Source organism: Crocodylus siamensis, chromosome 2 (genome assembly GCF_052110815.1).
Source record: "Crocodylus siamensis isolate JL-2025a chromosome 2, ASM5211081v1, whole genome shotgun sequence".
Classification (NCBI taxonomy): Eukaryota; Metazoa; Chordata; order Crocodylia; family Crocodylidae; genus Crocodylus; species Crocodylus siamensis.
The window spans coordinates 118,683,368-118,703,499 of NC_143396.1; the positions used below are offsets into that span (position 1 = coordinate 118,683,368).

General features: G+C 41.8%; 1 pseudogene; it reads left to right on the forward strand.

Annotated features, from left to right (window-relative positions):
- LOC149870670 (uncharacterized) overlaps positions 1 to 19,844 on the forward strand; it is a 50,136-nt pseudogene extending 30,292 nt beyond the window's left edge.
- The last annotated feature ends 288 nt before the right edge of the window (positions 19,845 to 20,132 follow it).

Consider the following 20,132-nt stretch of genomic DNA (forward strand, 5'->3'; position numbering starts at 1 on the left):
ACTGCTGAATAGAGGGAAATAATCACTTCTGTTGAACTACTGATAACACACATACCAATGCATCCCTGTATGTCATTAGCCTTCTTGGTAACAAGGGCAAACTGCTGGCTCACATTCAGTTTATTGTCCACTGTAACCCCAGGTCCTTTCCTGCAGAGCTGCTACCGAGCCAGTCAGCCTCTATCATGCACTGATGCATGGGGTTGTTCTATCCTCAGTGCAGGACATTGCACTTGCCCTTTTTGAAATTCATAAGATTTATTTTGGTCCAATCCTCCAATTGGTCTAGGTCACCTTGAATCCCCACCCCTCACCTGGAGCCCTGTAGTTACTTTTGATATGCTCAGGGTCTCCTCTGGTAGTATCATTGGTACCCACATGGCTGAGTAGTCAGAGGGCCAGATGTGTCTCAGTAATCCCTCTATGACATCTCAGATCCGGCAAGCAGATTGGGTAAGCAGCAGACCTCCTGAAACAACAGGCCAGGTCAGCATATGGCTCCCTCTGTCCTCCACAGAGTCTCCAACCACCACCACCAGCCATCACTTCTTCTTGGTGGTGGTTATCTCAATCCTTCCCACCTTGGTGAGGCCTGGCCTGTCTTCTTCCACCAATGAAATGTGCTCCCTCCATCTTCTGCTAGGACTTTGTATGTGCTCTCTAGACAAACCACTACAGGTGGAAGTGAAGATCTCTGCTTGCTGACAGAAGTCAGAAGCCTCCAGCTTCCAGGTAGTAAATTAACTGAGCATTAGCTACTACACAGTAAGGCATTTGTAAGCATCTGGCCAGGAGCAAGTTGCCCCTGGTCAGCTGAGGCAACAGGGGGCAGGAGAACTGTCTCCTCCACAGGCAGCTGACTCCCAGCCCCATGCCCCATCAGCAGATTGGGGCACAGAGATAGGAAACAGTTGCTTGGAAGGTTGGGGGGAGGGGTGACCGTTTCCCACCAGTGCATCTCAATCTGTTGAATTGGGGTGTGGGCTGGGTGACAGCTGCCCTGGAGACAGGACAGTTCCCCCCACCCCCAGAGCCCAGGCCCTATCCTGGTGCCCTTTCACAGTCCAGGGTTGGCACCCCAGGATGCTTTAGGGAGGGGAGAGTAAGTCAGGAGTAGCTCTGCAATTAATTGATCCCATTAGGAGCATTTTTGCTCTCAGCAGATGCACATGTAAATGTGCTCCCAAAAGACAACTTAGTGTGCAGTATTTTACTATTTTACTATTATAAGGGCTCTTTGGTACAATAAGATATGAAACTAACTCATTGGGGGAAAATGCAGAAAAGGATCTTTGCAGTACACTGTTGGATAGGGAACTGAAGTAACAGACCACTGTCATTTTTAATTTGAGGAAATGTTTTATGTAATATTTGTTTAAGTATATTGTTACTATCTAAGGCAGTCTATTCACATAGCCATCACCTTTAAATACATAAATTAAACTTACCTCCTATTCTTTGCTATGCTCTCTCAAGTGCATGCTTTAAAGAACCCCAAAACAAGTTTCCTGTATTTCATATCAAGACTTAGTGTTTTTCTACCAAAGATGTCTGGAGAAAGCATGGACAAATGTCAACCTATCAGTTTTTAGTCCTCTAGAATTTCTTGAAATTGAAATGATTTGCAGAGAATAACTGTCATCTGCAAGCAATCAGAGACCTGTCTGGCTTCTTGGTTGGGTGACAAATAAATGATAACCTGGATGACCTGCAGCCTTGGTTCCTGAGAGTTTCCAGCTTCTGCCTCCTTGAGTGAATTGTGTGTAAAACAATAATACCTGTTTATTGAACAATTGTTTTAGAAGGTGGTTTCATTGAAGTTTGGGGATAACCCAAATTTCAAAATATCAAAAACTGTTCTTAGTGAGGTATATTAGCCTATGCCAAGCTCTTTTCTACTGTGTAGAACAGGGATGGAAAAAATATGGCCTATGAGCTGGATCCAGCCACCAGGTGATTTTATCTGGCCTGTGGGTGCCAACCAATCAATTGTACCTTGCCCAGCCCACACACTATGCTCCCATCCTCATGCACAGGAGGGTCCTAGCCACTGGCCAGCATGCACAGCTTCTGGGTGGGGCCACTACTACAGCTACCAGGGGCCCTGCTCATCTCTCCTGGACTCCAGCAGCTCCCCCTCCCTGCTGCAGTACTTGCTCCAGGCAGCAGTTAGGGTAGTGGTGGCAAGTGGATGAGTATGTGGAGTGTGGAGTTGGGGCTGGTGGGAGAATGGAGATTGGGGCCAATGCCCAGCGGGGAGGTGGGATTGTGGAGCTCAGGTGGGCAAGGTACGGGTGTGAGGAGATTAGTGAACATAGGTAGGAGAAGGTGGGGTGGGTGTGGGGTGTGGCTACTTGCTCATGTAAGAGATGCTATTTTTTTATAATTTTTCTTTTCACATTGATAGCAAGAGTAGGTTTTTGACAATGGGTTCTAATAAGGTCATTAAAAGAAATAAGTTTAAAATTTGTTTTTAAATAAAAGGCTTGCCAATATATTTTTTACATTTACTCCTAAAAGTCCTTTTCTTATGGTTCAAAAGACCCACAAGGATCGTGAGCATAACAAGGAAAGCATTCCTTTACAAATCATTACTTTTAAAAACATGGGGGGGGGCACCAGATGTTCCAAGAATAGGGTATAGATTTATGAATCAACAAGGCTGGTGAATATGAACCATGAAATAACACATTAAACAATGTGAAGAGCATCTGTTGAGTTATAAATCCAGACTTTGCAGAGTTCTGTTTTCAAAGTAAACTTAAATGAAAAAGTATGCCAGCTTGATTAAAGTGTTATTATCTTTGTGAAAAATTGGGAAAATACCAACCATCTTAACTGCATTTCATCTGTTAAAATTCAATTATTTAAATACGTTATTTAATGAGCAGAAAATCTTAGGCTTTTGGCTTCTTTTTTTAAAATGTATAATCCCAAGTGTGTGATGAGTGGCAGGGAAGAAGGTGAGGAATATACACTATTATACTTACGGTTAATAAGAAAATCCTTATTAAAGTCCTTCAACTTTTTCTATTCCCTAGGTGAAGGTCTCTCAAAAAAACAGTGTAACAGGAATAATTATTTTAGTTTAAGACAACATAAAGGATAGCTTAGAAAAAAGAATATTAAGTGCTTTGTTTTCAGGATGAAGATTTTCAGGGTTGGCTTCAATCTGATTAGTGGGGAGTCTGACTAAACATTTAGTATAAAACTTGCATGAGGAGGTGCATGAGAAATTATTACCCTTTGTTCCTTGTTATAAAAGGGTTGTTGGGTACCATCTTCCAAACAGTCGTACAATTCAAACAACTAGATAAGCAGACAAAATTTTGCATGCAAGTGTTGCTAAATGTGAACTATTTGCCTTTGAACAGTCTGCCCAAACCAAGTTCAGTGGAATTAGGATCCTTTGAAAATTGTGTGTCACATGTTCATAGTATATTTTGTTCAGGGATTAAAGGAGTAAAGGAAGTGTGTCACTAAATCATGTTACACTTTATTATGCTACATAGTACTTTGGTCTTCAGAAGTGGGCTTCTCTGTCTATTTAGCAATATTGTGAGGTCTGTAGATATGGGTTTCACTGTGTATTTAGCAACATTTACTACTTGTGCTGTGAAGGCACAGATAGAAGTGCAGCTCTGAGGTCTAACTCATGACACTTCACAGAAAGTGCCATGACTTAGACCGATCCTCCTAACCCAACAGTTGTTAGCTGTTGGGTCGTAAGGGTGGAAGATAAAGCTCCAATTTAGAGGAGAGAGGCTGTGTCTCTGCAGCCTCTTCCCCTACCTCTGCCCCCCACCCCCCTCCAGCTCCTGTGCTGACTCAGGATGGGAGGGGGAGAAGACAGGGGAGAGAGGTCCATTCTGGGGTTTCCCCAGCTATACTGGAGTGGGGAGTGGGAGGGAAGGTATATTGGAGACCCCCACCTCAAGGGGCCTCCAGTCCTTCTGCCCTACCCTCCAGAACTGGCTGAAGAACCCCCAGAATAAGCTTCCTTCATTTCCTTCCCCAGCTCCCATTCTGAAAACAGCTCCAGGAGAAGTGCTGACCTGCATCAGTTAAGCCCTGCTTCTGGCAAGTGCAGCTTTGGAGCACCTTCATCTGCCTTTTTAAATTACTCTTCAGTTGTGCACTTGCATTTGGTCACAGCTGTAGGGTGCTTTCAGGGGCTAGATCGGGCAAAAGTTGTCACTTCTGTCTGCCTGTTCAGTTGACCGTGGAGTAACTGAAGAAGTCAAGTCCTCTTACTTCACTACAGGGCTGCTTTTCTCTCACAGCATATTACAAGGTAATGAAATCTGTGGCTCCCATATCAATAGATATGTGACCCACTATATAACTGTTCACCATAACCAGATCAATGGCATATTGTATGTATTATGCAATTGTGTTAGGAAATTTAAAAATAACATGACCCTCCCATATCAGTTATGAAAACCTGGGTTGTTATTCTTAATTTCACTCAAGTCACAAGAACAATAAACCTTTCTTCAATTTTTATACTCCCTGCTAAAATCCTATCAACTTTTGGAACAGGGATAGTATCTACATCTTTATTTTATTCTCTTCTTGAAAATAACCTCCATATGGGCTGCATGAGTGCAGCATATATCCCAATCTTTCCTATTACTTGTCACATCTCCTTTATCACCAATTCATTAGGAAAGGCCACTTAGGATTCTCTGTGGCTAATAATAACAAAGACTATTTGGGCATCTATCTCCATATTTATCAACCTGTACAAGTTGTAACATTTTCACTGTGATCTCTTGATGTCACCAAGGGCTTTGTCACACAGGAGACAGGGTGTGTCTACATGAGATGGTACAGCACTGTAGCAATGCACTATGGTGATATAGCATCGGTGGCACAAAACGTAATGCCTCACCTATGTTGCCACAGTGACATGCTTCCTCACTATAGTGCATCATTATAGTGACATAGCAGCTAAAAATAACCATGCACTGCTAGCACAGCCATGCACTGCCAGCACATCTATCATTTAGTAAGTACTTTAGTACTCCTTTAGGAAGTACTAAATGATGGCACAGTAACAACAGTGCCATGGGGTCATGTGTAGATACACCCACAGGGTAGGTGTTAAATCTGTCTGATATTAAAGTTAGAACATATTCTGAACAACTCATGGTAATATTTGCTATGGTCTCTAACATGTACACTTCACCAATTGTCAGTCCCAGCCCAAGTACTGCACCAGAGTCTTGAACTAACCTTGGTGCAGTGCTGGTGCCGGGACCAACAACTGGCTGATCGTCAATCCCAGCCATGGGAACCTTTGAGGCTGCTGGCATCTAGCTTTCAGCATAATCTTGGAGGAACCTGACTAGTGAAAGATGCAGGATCCTTCTTCCTGATATGTATGACTTTTGTTGTTCCACCTAGAGGCTCGGTACAACAGAATGGTCCCTGGCTGATGCAATGGCTAGGTGAGGATCTTAAATTGCTCATATTATCTCTGTGAAATAGTTTAGTGATAGCTGAACGTGTTACTTAATATGTTCCAGAGATATTCCTCATATGAAAAGTCATAATTTTACTATAATATGAGTGCACTTAGAACATGCTGTACTGTTTGAACATAAGGTCACATATTTTAAGCACATTGAACACATGCTAAGTGTAACATGCAGCATCTTCCAAGCTAATCCATTCACCTTCCTTCATCTTCTATTCTCTGATGTTCATTAATTGACTATAACTTTGTATCTTGCTATTTGATTTTATCAAGAGAAGACAGATAGCTCTCTCATTATTTGGACACTGGAGATCAGAGGTTACTACTGTAAAAATATGTACCTTTTTACTTCAAAGGGAAAGTCATTTTAATTTCACTTTAGATTTAGCAAGATGTTTGCTTACCTAACAAAAGCATCAAACAGTTTTGCCAAGGGTAGTAGTCTCTACAGATGCAGCAGAAGGCTATGGAAGTGTTCTAGGTCAGACTTCATGTATGTGGCCATGCATCACTGACAACAGAGAAAGATTTATTTTCAAAACTTGTCCACAGCATATATCATTTTACTGAGTGGCTTTTTATTTTTTTTTGGGGGGGGGAAGGGGTGAGCCTGGGCACCCAAAGAAACCAATACCCCCACCTGTTTAAGGAAGTCTGCCCTGCACTCTCTTCCCATAACCTGATGTAAATGGAATTGATGTAAAATGTGGGAGGCTGCTCTGATTATGACCCTGGTGTACTGAGCCAAATGTATGGCTCCAAACCATCACTACACTGTGTCCCATGCCTTGCAGATAGCATCCAAATCCACTATTACTCTCCTGGCCCCTTTCTGCACCAGACTCAGCCTCTAGCCCACATAGGCCTCAGATCCCTCTAAGCAGACCTTGACCCTTTGTCCCCTCACTGGACTACTCCCCTAGTCCCTTACTGAACTGACACACTCCACCCCACCTTACTGGGATGCTATCATTCTGTCCCTTGTTGGGCTGCACTCACTCCACCCTACTCCACACAGTCCTTTGTGTCATCTCCCTACTCTACACATCCCTTTGGGCTACCTCAGTCATTCACTCTCTCAGTTTTTGCCCCTCGGGCCTCAGGTCTGACTAGCAGGATCTTGCCCCCAAGCCTTCCAGTACTCCTAAGCCTGGTGCAACTTTACAGGCCTGATCCTAAGCTTATTTCCACTGGCCTGTATGATCTTAATGTAGCCTATCCCCTCTATGGGGTAACCTACCAGGTTGTGGAGGCTGAAACTTTCAGGTGCATGATCCCTGCCTTTTACTAGGGAGGCACAGGTGAGGCATTTCCTGGAGACCACCCCACTACAGGCAGTCCCATCACACCATCCAACCCCAGCCAGGTGTAATTTCAGGTCCTACCCAAGACCAACAGGAACCTCATCCATCCCCAAGTTTCTCCCTTACCCTCCAGGTGCTCTGGGAGCTGCTGTCCTAGGACTGTGCAATGTTACTCCATTAGCTCCCTAGATGTAATTGATGGCCTTGCTCCCAAGGTCTGAGTTTATACACTCCCTGCTCATCCTTCCTTCAATCAAGTGGCCTTCTATCCATCTGGTGACTGCCTGATTGCACCTGAGCCCACCTGCTGGCTGCCCACAGCCTGTCTTATGTTCTTAAAGTGGCAGGCACAAACAGCGCAGTTCCACAATCATTTAGTTAGTCCCCAAACCTTTAAAAAACAAACAAACACTAGTGTTTCCTTAAATAACAGAAAAGGCCTCAAGTGATTTCAAATGACAGAAAGGTTTTTACTACTAGGGAAAATAATCCAGTTCAAATTCTTTGCAAAGGAATTACATATCTATTCCCAAGACATCATTTTCCTTCTTTTCAAATAGTTACTATGTTCTCTCAAATCCTTTCTTGGGACCAGAGTATGTATTCAACAAGTAACAAGCTTCAGAATATATTATATTTATGAAGGTTTTTTGTTTGGTTGGTTCATTGGTTAGGGGATTTTTTTTGTGGGGGGTTGTTTTGTTATCTTGGAGAACTCAGGGAGAATCGGTGGGGTCCCAGAAGAACAAAAATGATGGCTTAGTCTAAATCTCATACATGGAAAGATAGTGGAGCATAAAGAACAGTTTGAAAACCAGCATGTATTTGTTCAAGAACAATCAGACTTAATGAACATAATTTTCTCCAGTGACCAAGAGAAAGGTGGTTAGGTGGAAGAGCTGTAGATGTAGTCTATGTCTATTTCGGTAAGGCTTTACAAATATTTTTCCATAAGCAAGTTAAGAAAATTCAGTGATAGAGGGGTATGAAGTGGGTTTCTTAGGGGCACATCTGTTCACTATCTTAATTAATTAATTATTTGGAGGTTTTAATTAAGTGTATGATTTTTGCAGATGCCACCATGTCTACTATACCATCTAACATGTCTCCATGAATTCAAAATGACTTTGATAAATAGGAGACTAAATAATCTAAAATAGAGTGATATTCAATAAGTATCAGTGAAAACTTCTACTGTTATGAAGGAACCAAAATGTGTAAGTACAAAATGTGGAGCAACTGGGTAGGCTGAACTTCAGAGTCTACTATATAGACTTGGGAGTGGAAGCTGAAAATGAATTAATGTCACAATGCTGTAAAAAGCCCAGTTGTGGAATATATTAAACAGGGGTATCATGTGCAAGTCATTAGAAAGGATACTTCAATTTTATTACACACTGCTGAGGACTTACCCAATTTTGAGTACCATACTTCCAAAAAGGTGCAAACTTATTGGAAAGAGTCCAGGCATGAGAAACAAGAAAGACTCCAATTCAGAGTTGTATGGAGAGGACAACACCAAGTTGCTTTTGAAAGCCTGAATTTGAATTTCAGATCTTTCAAGATTTAGTTTTTCCTTTATAACATTCTGGCATTCAGTTGTAAATTATACCATAAGTGTATTTGTCTTAAAATTAAGTCTGTTTTTTTCTTTCTGATATTGTCATTTTATTTCTTTAAAAAAAAAAAAAAAAGGAAAGAGCTTTTATCTAGGAATATGAACTATACTGTTTAAGTTTTTTTCAGATTCAGCATTATATAAATATTATGATGAATATTTTGAAGGAAACTCAATTATTATTTTTTTGTGTGCAGGATGAACTCATAAGAACAAATATTAGTATGCTACCTTGGTTCAATCCTTCCAGGTGAATATAAAATCAAACCATAAAAAAAGAAAAGTTTTGCCCAGTGACTTTGTTCTTTAGATGTTTTTAAAAGGATACCTTTTCCTGAATCTGCTATGGTCTTGTCATTAAAGTATAATATTACCTTGCAGATCTTTTAAAGGCCCATTTTCTAAAAGCACTTTATTTTCATTTTCTCTCAGACAAATTTAAGCCCAGTCCTATATTTTATGAATATGGAACTAATTTATATGACTATGCTGGATTTGTACATATTGGGCACATCCAGATAAGCACACATGTGCCTCTCGCAGCATCTCAAACCCCTTTGAGATGCTGCAAGAGGCATGTGCAGGAATTAAAAAAAAATGTTCCCTGCACTGCAAATTTGCAACAAGGGGTCAAAATTAGACACCTGGATATCCAGGGGTCAAAAAATACTCTGGAGGAAAAAATCATGATAAGGCACGGACCAGGACCATGGACCAGTCCAGAAGCAACCAGAGGTTCAGGTCCTCCACGAAGACACTCTGGTAGCTAACCAGAGCATCTCTATGGTTGGTCCTTGCAACGATGGTGAAGCACTCTGCCTTTCTATGCAGGGCAGGCAGTGTGCCAGCCACAAGGATCTAGACCTGGGCTTTGTGCTGATAAGTAGTAGTGGGGCTGGAGGAGGGAGGAGGGGACCATGGGGGGACCCCTGCCAGGCCCATCCCTGACCCACTCCCCCAGTCCCCTGATCACTGCCCCACCTGGTCCCATCCACCACCTACCCACTGGAACCTGCACCCTGAACCCCTCATCACTACCTTGCCTGTCCCCAGCATCCTGGCAATATAAATAAATAAATAAATAAACAAAAACCCCATGCTCACTGGCAGTAGCTGCAGCCATTCAGGTCACTGGTGCCTCCTGGCCGGTAAGCAGGGGGTAGGAAGGGGGATGTAGGAGTGGGGAGGGGACCTTGGGGCAACCTCTGCAGGCCCTGTCCCCCACCTGCCCCCCCGAGCACCCACAATGGCTGAACTGCCCAGCCCTAGCATCCCAGCAATAATACTTTTTTTTAAACCCCAAACTCACTGATAGTAGCAGCTGCTGTCGGGGTCACTGGGGCCTCATGGCAGAGCCCCCCCTGCACAGCATGGGGCAGTGGGGGGCAGTGGGGACTAGCCCTGGCCACCTGGCACCTGCACTGCCACTGCCTCATAGTCTATAGTACAGTCATGAAGTATTTTACAAGGTTTTCTGTTGTTGATTAAGATCTATTTAGATTTATATTTCACAAAAGAATCAGTCTTTTCCACCTTAAGCATGAACTTGTGGGGAGGCAAAGTGTTTGTTGACAATCTGTTGAGAAGCTCATTGTTACCATATTAAGTATCTACAATACCTACATTTAAGTAATATTTTTTTCTTCTCCAGTTCTGGCTATTCTGGCAATTATGTCCTCATTTATAGCATCACAATGTTCATTTATGGGACAAAATATCACATAACTTGAATTGTGGCAGATAGCATCCTCTGAAAAGTCACTGCCATAGACCCACATAATTAATTTTCCATCTCTTAAACTGCAGTTTTCTGATACTTTAAGGAGATCAGAGTAACCTCCATATCTGGGCTCCATCTGTAGGTAATATCCTTTGAAGTGGTCATCAGTTTTCTCACCAATAAAGTATCTTGCACCACAGTACTGGCAAACTAACAACATATGTCCAATATTGAATAGTGATGCTCAGTACAGGCTGAAACATAGATCATGAGTAACTTGTGGTCTCTGGACAGAATTGCATTGAACTTTCTTCATTTTTATAATATTTGACAACAGCTTTCCTGTTTTTTTCCTTTCATGGTTGCCTGTTAATATACATCAGCTGCATGATCTGAATGTCCTGCTGACAGATTTTCTGTTTCTGATTTCAATATTGTATGTGTATGCAGCAGAATTAAAGATAGTATGCATTCAAAAACATTAATATGTAGTAACTTAAGCAGTTACTTATAGCTCACTGCAGACTGAAGCCCAGCACTACTGCCAGCTTGCAAAGCTGTTTGAGATGCAGCAAGAGACATGCTGGTGTAACCCATGCCAGCACACTAGGCCAGGCAATGTGCAGGATTCCATGTCCTCGGCATGCCAGTAGCCCTGGGCAGCCCCCTCAGGCAGGTCTGGTGACTGAGGTGTCCCATGGAGAGGTGCATCCCTCACCCTCACCACCCAAGAATTTGGTCCACACCCAATAAACACAGGTGGCGTGTCCACACGTGTAGGCATGTCCACTTGTAGCAGCTCAAATAGAAGTGGTGCAAATTTGAGCCAGGGCTTTTTGCCTCAGCACATTTGCCCAGACATGCACTTTGGTATGTTGCAAGTTGTACCACTTGGGGCAAAATAACCCTGCCTGGTTCCTCCCAGATCTACAGCCAAGGGGAGCTAGAGGCTGGGGCCAGCATCTGTACTGGCCCCAGCAGTATAAGAACCTGCTTTTTGCTGGTCCCAGCAGTATAAAACACTGCCCTGGCAAGTAGCTCGGAGCTACTCACTCTTAGGAGTTTCTGGGGGAGGAGCCTCTAGGAGGAAGTTAACTGTGCCCCTTCCTGTCCCAGGCTGCTGTTGATTGCAAAAGAGCTCTTCTCTTCTTACAATTAAAACAAAGGTCCACTAGACATACATACACACACACACATATATGTATATATATGCATACATACATATATGCATACACACATATATATATACACACACACACACATACACCAGTGTGTGCAGCACTGAGCAGTGCTGATGTGCCAGCGCCCTGCCCCTGGCCTTGCCCCTCACTCTCAACATACAGCCTGTCCCCCATACCAGTCTCCTCTCTCCTGACCCACAGGGCCAGGTATGTGGGTGAGGAGTTTGTGGGAGTGGCTTGGGCGTGTGGGGTTTGTGTGTGGATTGTGGGGGAACTGTGGGTGTGGGGGGCATACAGGGGGGCTGCTCAGGAGGGGTGAGTCTTCTTCCCCCTGCAGAGTGCAGCTCCCCCCACACAGCTCAAACTGCCCCCTCACGGGGCCACAGCCTCCCAGCAAAGGCCCACAGCTCCCCAACAGAGGCCCAAGCCCCCCAACAGGAACTACGGCACCCCAACAGGCCATACAGTCCCCCAAAGGGCTTACCATCCTCCACCACAATACCCAGGTGTCCCTTGTCTGGCCACTGCCCCACTCACTCCCCCAGCCCCCCACCAATCATTCTCCCACCTGGTCCCAGCCCCTGATCATTGCCCCACCTGGCCCCAGTGTCCCTGCATTCACTGGCTGTAGGGACCACTGGGGCCTCATGGAAGACACTTCCCACATGGTATGGGGCTATGAGGGGCAGTGAGGATTAGTCCCGGCCACCTGGCACCTGCATTGTCACTGCCACATCATGTGGGTGTGGCTGACTTGGCAGGGCATCACACAGTGCCCCACACTGCTGGACAGCTCAGGACCGCTCAAGCTGAGCAGTGTCTGCCCAGGTGACAGCTGGAGCAGCATTTTGTTGCCAGAACATTTTTTTGTTCCCACACATGCATCTTGCAGTGTCTCGAAGGGGTTGAGCTCATCTGGACTACATTGACTACATTTTTATATACTTAGTTTATCCCCCCCCCCCCCAAAAAAAAAAGTTTGGCAGGTGTTATTCACATTTAAAAAGTTCTGACAACAAAAGTTTCTTTGATTGATCAAGATGATCAATAACTGAAATATTGATATTTTCAAAAATCAAAGAAAAGGTAATATTTTGTATGAGTTTTCTTTCAGATAAATTATAACCTTTTGAATACTAATTAAAAAGTTACTGAACATTTTAGAAATATAAATCATCCTTCTGAAAGAAAGGTTATTCCCTATTTGAATGGGATACAACATTAACAATGATGTCATTTGGCATACATAATTAAAATCAGAGTTTGACAACTATTCTTTAAAAGCAAAAATGAAATATTGTCCAAATCATAAGTGTTTGTATAGATGAACCTTCAGAAAGAAGGTTGGATGGTCAGCATTTTTTTTAATCCATGTGCATGTTTTGCTTAATAAAGCCTAAATTCCATGGAAGCATGTACTTACTTGATAGGCCATATAAAAATCCATTGCCTCAATCCTGCTAATAATTTTGCAAACATGTTTACCTTTAAAAGCACATGAACTGTCACTGGAGCTACCCAATTTTGAAAATGATCAGACCAGCAAGCATTTCTTACTGGAACATACACATTCACTTTTCTTGGGGACAAGAAAAGAAATGGAAGCATATAGTTAATATTCTTTTTTTCCATAAAACTAAGGATATGTTATATTTTCATTTGTAAAAGATCAGTGAGATCTGGATTACGGATAAATTAGATTCTTTCCAACAAGTTCAGAAGGATAAAATTTAAGGTCATAAACTAAAGAAGTTACTAAATGTGGGTTTATGGTGTTCATGACCATGTTCTACTAAATATTAAAATACATAAGAATGAGATTCAACAATATCAAATCCTTTCTGCTATTTCCTCCATTACCGGAATAATTAGACTCTGTATATGCAATGAACATTTCTTTACAAATGACTTTTAAAAAGTTTATTTAATCCAAATATTATATCTGAACAATAAATTTAATAATGTAACTGCAGGCAACCCCACACACATTAAATTAATGCATTTGAGACTATGATAAATCTTAATTAGCTGAATTTATATAGGAATTTAACTCAGGATTTATTTAATAATAAAATATGACAATTTTTGTTTGAAAATGAAGATGGCACTGTCTATGAACCACAGGGTGTTGTGGGGAGTGAGAGTGAGACAAGAAGGGGAGCTACTCAGACTCACTATGGCATACTATATATTGAGAAACTCTTTGACTATTGTTATTTGGGGTTTTGTGTCAATTTATAAACAAAAAAGTTCATGGAAATCTATGCCAGTTGAATTTAGATCTGGTCAAATTTTTGAGAATTCTTTACTCAACCTCATAATTTTAAGCATCCCAACACAATTAACAAAGTTTGCCAAGTAGTTTTGCCTGGAAGGGGATGACTTTGGAGCAAGATTTATACCAAGAACAGAGGAGAAGAAAGAGAAGCTACTTTACAGTAACTTGTGGTCGAGTAATAAGGTCCATGGGCCTATTCCTTCTACAGGTGCATGTCCCCTTCAAGTACTGGACCTCAGACGATTTGCTTAGAAAACCTATATAAATTACTCATAGTCTCATTCTATTTCATATATTAAGCACATAGATGGACTTAGAACCACAAGTGCTCCATTGCAACCTGTTTGAATTCCTGAAAAAACAGTCCCAGTTGCTTTTTCTATGACTCAGTAGTCTAAAAGTAGAGGCATTAATGGATGTCAACAGGGTGGAACAGAACCATACTTTGGCATCTAAGTGTACTTCGATGCCTAATAGGTGCAATGAAATCTGGTCCTTAGTCTCTGTCATTACAGGACCCACCCAAGCTGTCTCAAAACTCATACTGAGAGGTGAAATTACATTTTAATTGTTTTTGTAATTTCAGCCTAAGAAAACAATTATAGGCATTTTAAAAGGCTTAGTTCTCTTCAAGTGTGGAAAACAAGATCTGTCACTTGAACAGAAGTAGGAAACATCCTGGTTATGTCTGCTTCAGAAATCCAGCCTTTGTGTTTGAAAATCACTTGTATGTACTCTCTACCCACTTAGGGAAAGATATGATAAGAGAGCCACTGAAGACAGAGAGGAGAGACAGAACCCATTATTACTGTTCTCATTGCATGTTACTGATGTGTTGTCAGTCTCATGAACAGTGATGCTGGTAAACTGTCTCGGCCAGGAGTTCCTAACATCCATCTTCCATTAAGGAATGACTGTAGGCTTGGCTTGGTGGCAAGAGCTCTGGATAGGTTTATTGTCTATAAAGCATGGCCCTAATGTGCTTGTGACCTGACAGACAGGGTGTTAATGCATGTATGTCCATGACAAGGTAGTGGCACAGCACCATGTAAACACCCCTAGGCCAATACAAATTCTCATCACTTCTAATTCTCCTTTATACAGTAGTCAAACTAAATTATGTATTATATTCCACCTGCATTTTGAATATCTTAAGCTGTCCTGTATCATGGGTTTGTTCCACATCCTGATCTAGGTTTTCCTGTTCCAGGTATATCATCTTGGTATTGGACCAGTGGTGGTGTGTAGCACGAGGGTGCATGTGCATGCCCTGAGAGTGCTGGTACACCCCCTGACAGCATCATTCCTCGCTTAGGTGATGGGCAGGGGGGGCAGGTGAGATCACTGGTGCCCCCCCGAGAGCACTGGCTGGGGAATGGGGGCACCAGGAAAAGTTATCCCCATGATCCCTGTGGGGGGTTCCCCCATGATTGATCATGCTGACCCAGAAGTGCCACACCACTGGCACTTTTTGGTTGGTGTGACACATCCAGGTCAGTGCAATCAGCCGGAGGAGAACCCCTCCCCCTGACAGTTGGTGTGATCTGCCGTAGCTGGTCACTGACTGGCTGCTGCGGGGGCAAGTGCCCTCTCAACTCAGTTGCCCATGTATTGAACTATCCTACACCTTGTACAGTCATCTACCCATCCCATCTTATGGCAGGCGGGCACATCTGGCCCACATGCCCAGTTTTGTTTATGTAAGAAGTTCATGCATTGGTCAGGTTTGCTGGTCAAGCCTACTCTGGCCAGTGCTTTAGCAAAACCTTTGTGTGAGCAGTTTTGCATTAACAATGTTCCAGAGAGGCCTACAGAAATCACTCCCTAACAAACACTGAATGTGTTTTTCCTTGTTAATTAGACCTTTCCTGGAATAGTCAGTCATGCTACTACCCAGAGGCTGTCTCCCAGGGAAGCATCATGTAGACTGAGGAGGCCAATATGGTCTACTATGGGCAGAAAAGGGTTTGCTGTGTTTGGGACAACCTGAAAGATCCCAGGCTTCACCTTATCCTGAGACAGGAAGGCCCTGACCAATAGGTCTGCAGTCTCTAAGCTGCAAACAGCTTCTGCTTCTATATGTAAACCTAATGCTTACTCTAATGTACTGTTGTTTCTTTAGTTTATGCCAATTTTGCAATGATTTTTCTCTGTATGTGTATTTGCCATGATGACTTGAGTATCTTAACTTGCCAACTCTCTAGAAAAAAATTATTCAAGTAACAAAATTTAGTCTAGCCTGAATTTCATCTGCTTCTTATAAAATGTTTTTAAGATGTTATGATATTTTTTAAAAGGTTTAAATATTTTAGAATTTTGTTCATATAAAATCAATATACATTTTAATAGGGCAAAATTTAACTAAGATTGTTCTCAGAAATAGCTAAGAACATCAATAATTGCTTTCATTTTTCACTAAATTCTATAATTCTACACCACCATATTGAAATTTTGAACACAGTATTCAACAAAGCACTGAATTTAATGCTAGTTCTTAATATTAGTTGAAGATTAAACAAAATATATTACATTTGTAGGAGCTATTAACACTTCTTCCCCCCCTACACAACTCTGATGAAAATAAATAATTAAGTTGGGTTTTAACTTCTACAAATTAAAACTTTGATTACCCATAGGAGTTGTATTTTTACTGAAAATTATGCCATGCAATGACACCATCCTGGTAAAAATAAATAATGGCTTACAGAAAATTGGCATTTATTATTTGCAGAGCACTGTAATGGAAATATTTTTTTTAGTCCACGTGTCGATGTGCTCCCTCTTGGCAGCAAATTTGCTCCCATTCTGTTCTGCACCCCCTGCAGCAGCCAACAGGAGCTCCAGGCTCCCACTGGGTGCTAGCCTTGGGGTTGGCAGGGAGCACAGGATTGGTCCCATAGTGCTGTCCCTGGCATAGATCCCAATAGAAAAGTAAAAAATAAGGTAATTACCTGTACTTAAGAAAACAGTTGTGAAAGGCTTTTAAAAAAAACTTGAGTAGACTTCACTCTTCAGAGCACAGAATGTGGGAGGGTGTGTTACCTGTTAGCTTTGTGTTCCTGGGAAACCCTGGCACAGTACGCAGCCCGTCTGACTCAGGAAGGACTCCAGCACCCACCTCCCCCCACCCCACACACACACACCTGTGCCTGAACCAGAACTGATAAGAAGAAGAGCTTACAAAAGGAAAGGAAGATGCACTGAGAGACACACCTAAACCCCTTCCCGATAAGAGTAACAAGTTCACAGCAACTCCCCCCAGTCTCCTTTACACTGAAGATGGGAAAAAGAAGGCACCTTCATTAGCATCAAGAGTGGAGAACAGAGTTCCAAGGCGAGGACCACACTGAACCCTGGGACCAGAGGAGCAGGGAAGTGCTGCATGATGGGGGTATCTCTGCTCCAAACGTTAATTAAGCCACACCTGTACATATCCTGCTCAGCATTTATCAGACCAATTCTAGTGACAATTCCTTTATCAGTACCCAAAAATACTGTCTCTGCCCAATAGCATTATGAGCTCCCTCTGAGTAACACCTCCTAGATCCAGGAGTGATCAGTTCCTATTTTCCAGCATAAACAAATCCATTGCTCTCCCTTGAACCATTGTTGTTTCCCAATAAGAACCCCCATCCAAGCTCAAATCTTAGTCCTGGTGCTTGGATCCTAAAAGCTGCACCAGTTCCATTGTGACAATACCTTCTCCTTTTCTTCCTGGAATACCTTCACTGGTTGTGCTGGGGGCTCAGCCTGTCAACAAACACCTGGGAACTTTGGACCCCAACTCTCTCTCTCTCTCTCTCTCTCTCTATCCCACTTTTGTTAAAGCCCACTTCCTAAATCTAAGACTTGATTTAATCTTTCTCTCTCCTTCTCTCTCACTGCAGGCATAACTTTCTAAACCTAACTTTCATTGATCAAACCTGAGCTAGATTTCCCCAAATACCCAATTGAACACATGTAATGTTGTTACTGTTTGTTTTTCCTTGTATGGCTATTACTACCATTATCATCATAAGTTTCATATACCTGGCAATAAAATAACTTTAATGGCCAAGCTGGTTGCTTTACTCTTTCTGAACCACATTTACTCTTCCTTCTCCACCTCCCCCCTTGCTCTACAGCAACACTTCTTTTACAAAAGATACCTGTAAAGCCCAAAGATCTTGTGGGGTCTACTCATCAAGGGAGTTACTACAAGGGCAGTGGTGACAAGAGATTGGGACATGCTGAGTTTGAGGCACATAAGCTGAAAGTGCTGATCAGACCCAGCCTGCTCAGATGTGTCTTGTTAACTTATATGTGTGTGTCTGACTGCACTTTATTATTGTCCTGCTGAAATAAGTTCTGTGCTGGGTTGTGGTACATAAAGGTGTCAGCTGAAATGAAAGTGCTGATTAACCCAGCCTACTCAGACCTGTGTCGTTAGTGAGTGAGTGAGTCTGTGTGTGTGTGTGTGTGTATGTGTATGTGTGTGTATGTGTGTGTATGTGTGTGTGTGTGTGTGTGCACGTGCCTGACTCTGTGGCTGGAGGAACCCAGCCCTACTGAAGCTAAGCCCTGCAATGTAGGCTCCACTGGGAGTAAGGACTTGCAGAAGGAAGAAATAGAGCTCTGTATAGAAATACAAGTGACACAAGCAGCACATTGATAGAATTACAGAGATCCCAGAAACATAACTCTTCTAAGTATGATACAAAGGTCATCTTGGTGTCTAACCCAATGTTTTCATGGTCAAAGAATCCAATAAAGATGTTTCCAATATCATAGTGACAAAAAAAAGTAGATTATTAGGCTCCATGTAATTGAAAATAATTGGTACCGTATACTTCTCTACCAAAATAAATATTGAACTTGTCATATGTGAGTTTGCTACCATCTTATTTTAATTCATAAATAAAAGTTATTTTATTTATGCTCAATTTTTTGTACTTTTTCATTTACTGTGTATTATTTAATCACCAGTTACTGTTATTGTATTAACTACAGTTTAAGGCATTTAATGTTTTTTCGCTGAGTCGTTATGTTTACAGCCAAACTCACAAGTAACTATTTTTGTCTTCTGTTTTTCAGATTGAAGTCTGATTGAAATACAGTGAGCCCATGGCAAATCATGCGGGGAGAAAAGTTGCAATACCTAGAAAGTCACGACAAGGATGTGGTATTGATTTCAGCAAGTGATCTGTCAATATGAAAATGATCACCAAAAAAATACTACTACTTCAAATGGAAGAAAAATATCATGGAAGCAGCAGAGATTAGGAACAATATTGTCATAAGAAGACTGAGACAAGCTTTGACCAATACTGAATACGTGTACTATGTAAACCAATGTTATAAGTAATATAGATTGAAAAAAGTCTAGAGAAGGCCACCTTGTTCTCAGAAGAAGGTGACCGTCAACCTACCAGTAGCTTTTCTTCTGAAGAGGAGACCCAATGAAGAACCCACTCTTTCATCCAGCCAAAACACTTCCATCTTCATAAGAATCATCAGCAAATCTTCTTTCTGTTATATGTGGCCAGAAAAGCCATAACAAACACAAAGCGGTTCCACATTTTTGGCAGCTGCTCTTCATCTCCAGGATGATATTTTCTCTTGAGTTGTAGACCTGGAATAAGACTCTCAATTGTTTGGACCAGATGTACTTTATCACAAAGTATGCCTGGAAATATACGTGAAGAAAGATGACACCACTCTTAAGTGATGTATTACCCAGAAAATGTCCTCTCTTAAGGATACAGCTTTTGAGAAAGCAAATGAAATTGTGGGGCTTCTGTTGAAAGATGGTTATGGTTTCAAATGTTCTGAAGTAAGATAAAATAAGTTGTTGGGTGGTGACATAAGGAATAATGAAGTGAAGATGCATTTACAAAAGTGGTATGGAGAGGGGATACATTTCACTTATTTGTACTGAAAAGTAAAAATGAGCCTATAATGGTGCTTTCTGCTGATCCAACACCAGATGAAATCATTAAGCACAACAGAAAAGTAGATACCATTAAAACAGCAGCGAAGGACATACAGAAATTTCTTAAGAAAGTAGATTTTGGACTAGAAGATAGGTTCTGTGATTATGAAAAACTGAGGTCAGCATGATCAACAACAAAAGTGTCAAATGAACTTGTCACATTTTTCTCAGGATTATTAATTGTAAGTAAGGGAGTGTTAATATCCAATATGATGTCTGAGGAACACCAGAATGATCAGTTAGAAGATGTGTCAGAGAATAGCAGTGATGAAAGTGACAGAAAAGATTGAGAGAAGGGGACATCTAAAAAAAAGACTTTCATATCAAAGCAAATCAACCCTAAATGATAGAGTATTGTTTCAGTTCCTATATTACTTAGTTCATAATGACTGGAATAAAACCCCACTCCAGATCATGATAGGCCATGCAATAATGATAAATACAGAATCAAAGAATTGATTACAGCCATGAACAAGTCATTAGTGTCTACAAGCTACAATGAAATACAGCATTTCAGAAGAAAACTGGCAGCATACCTTGTTCATGGCAGTGCTGTTGGGGAAAACTCATTTACCTTC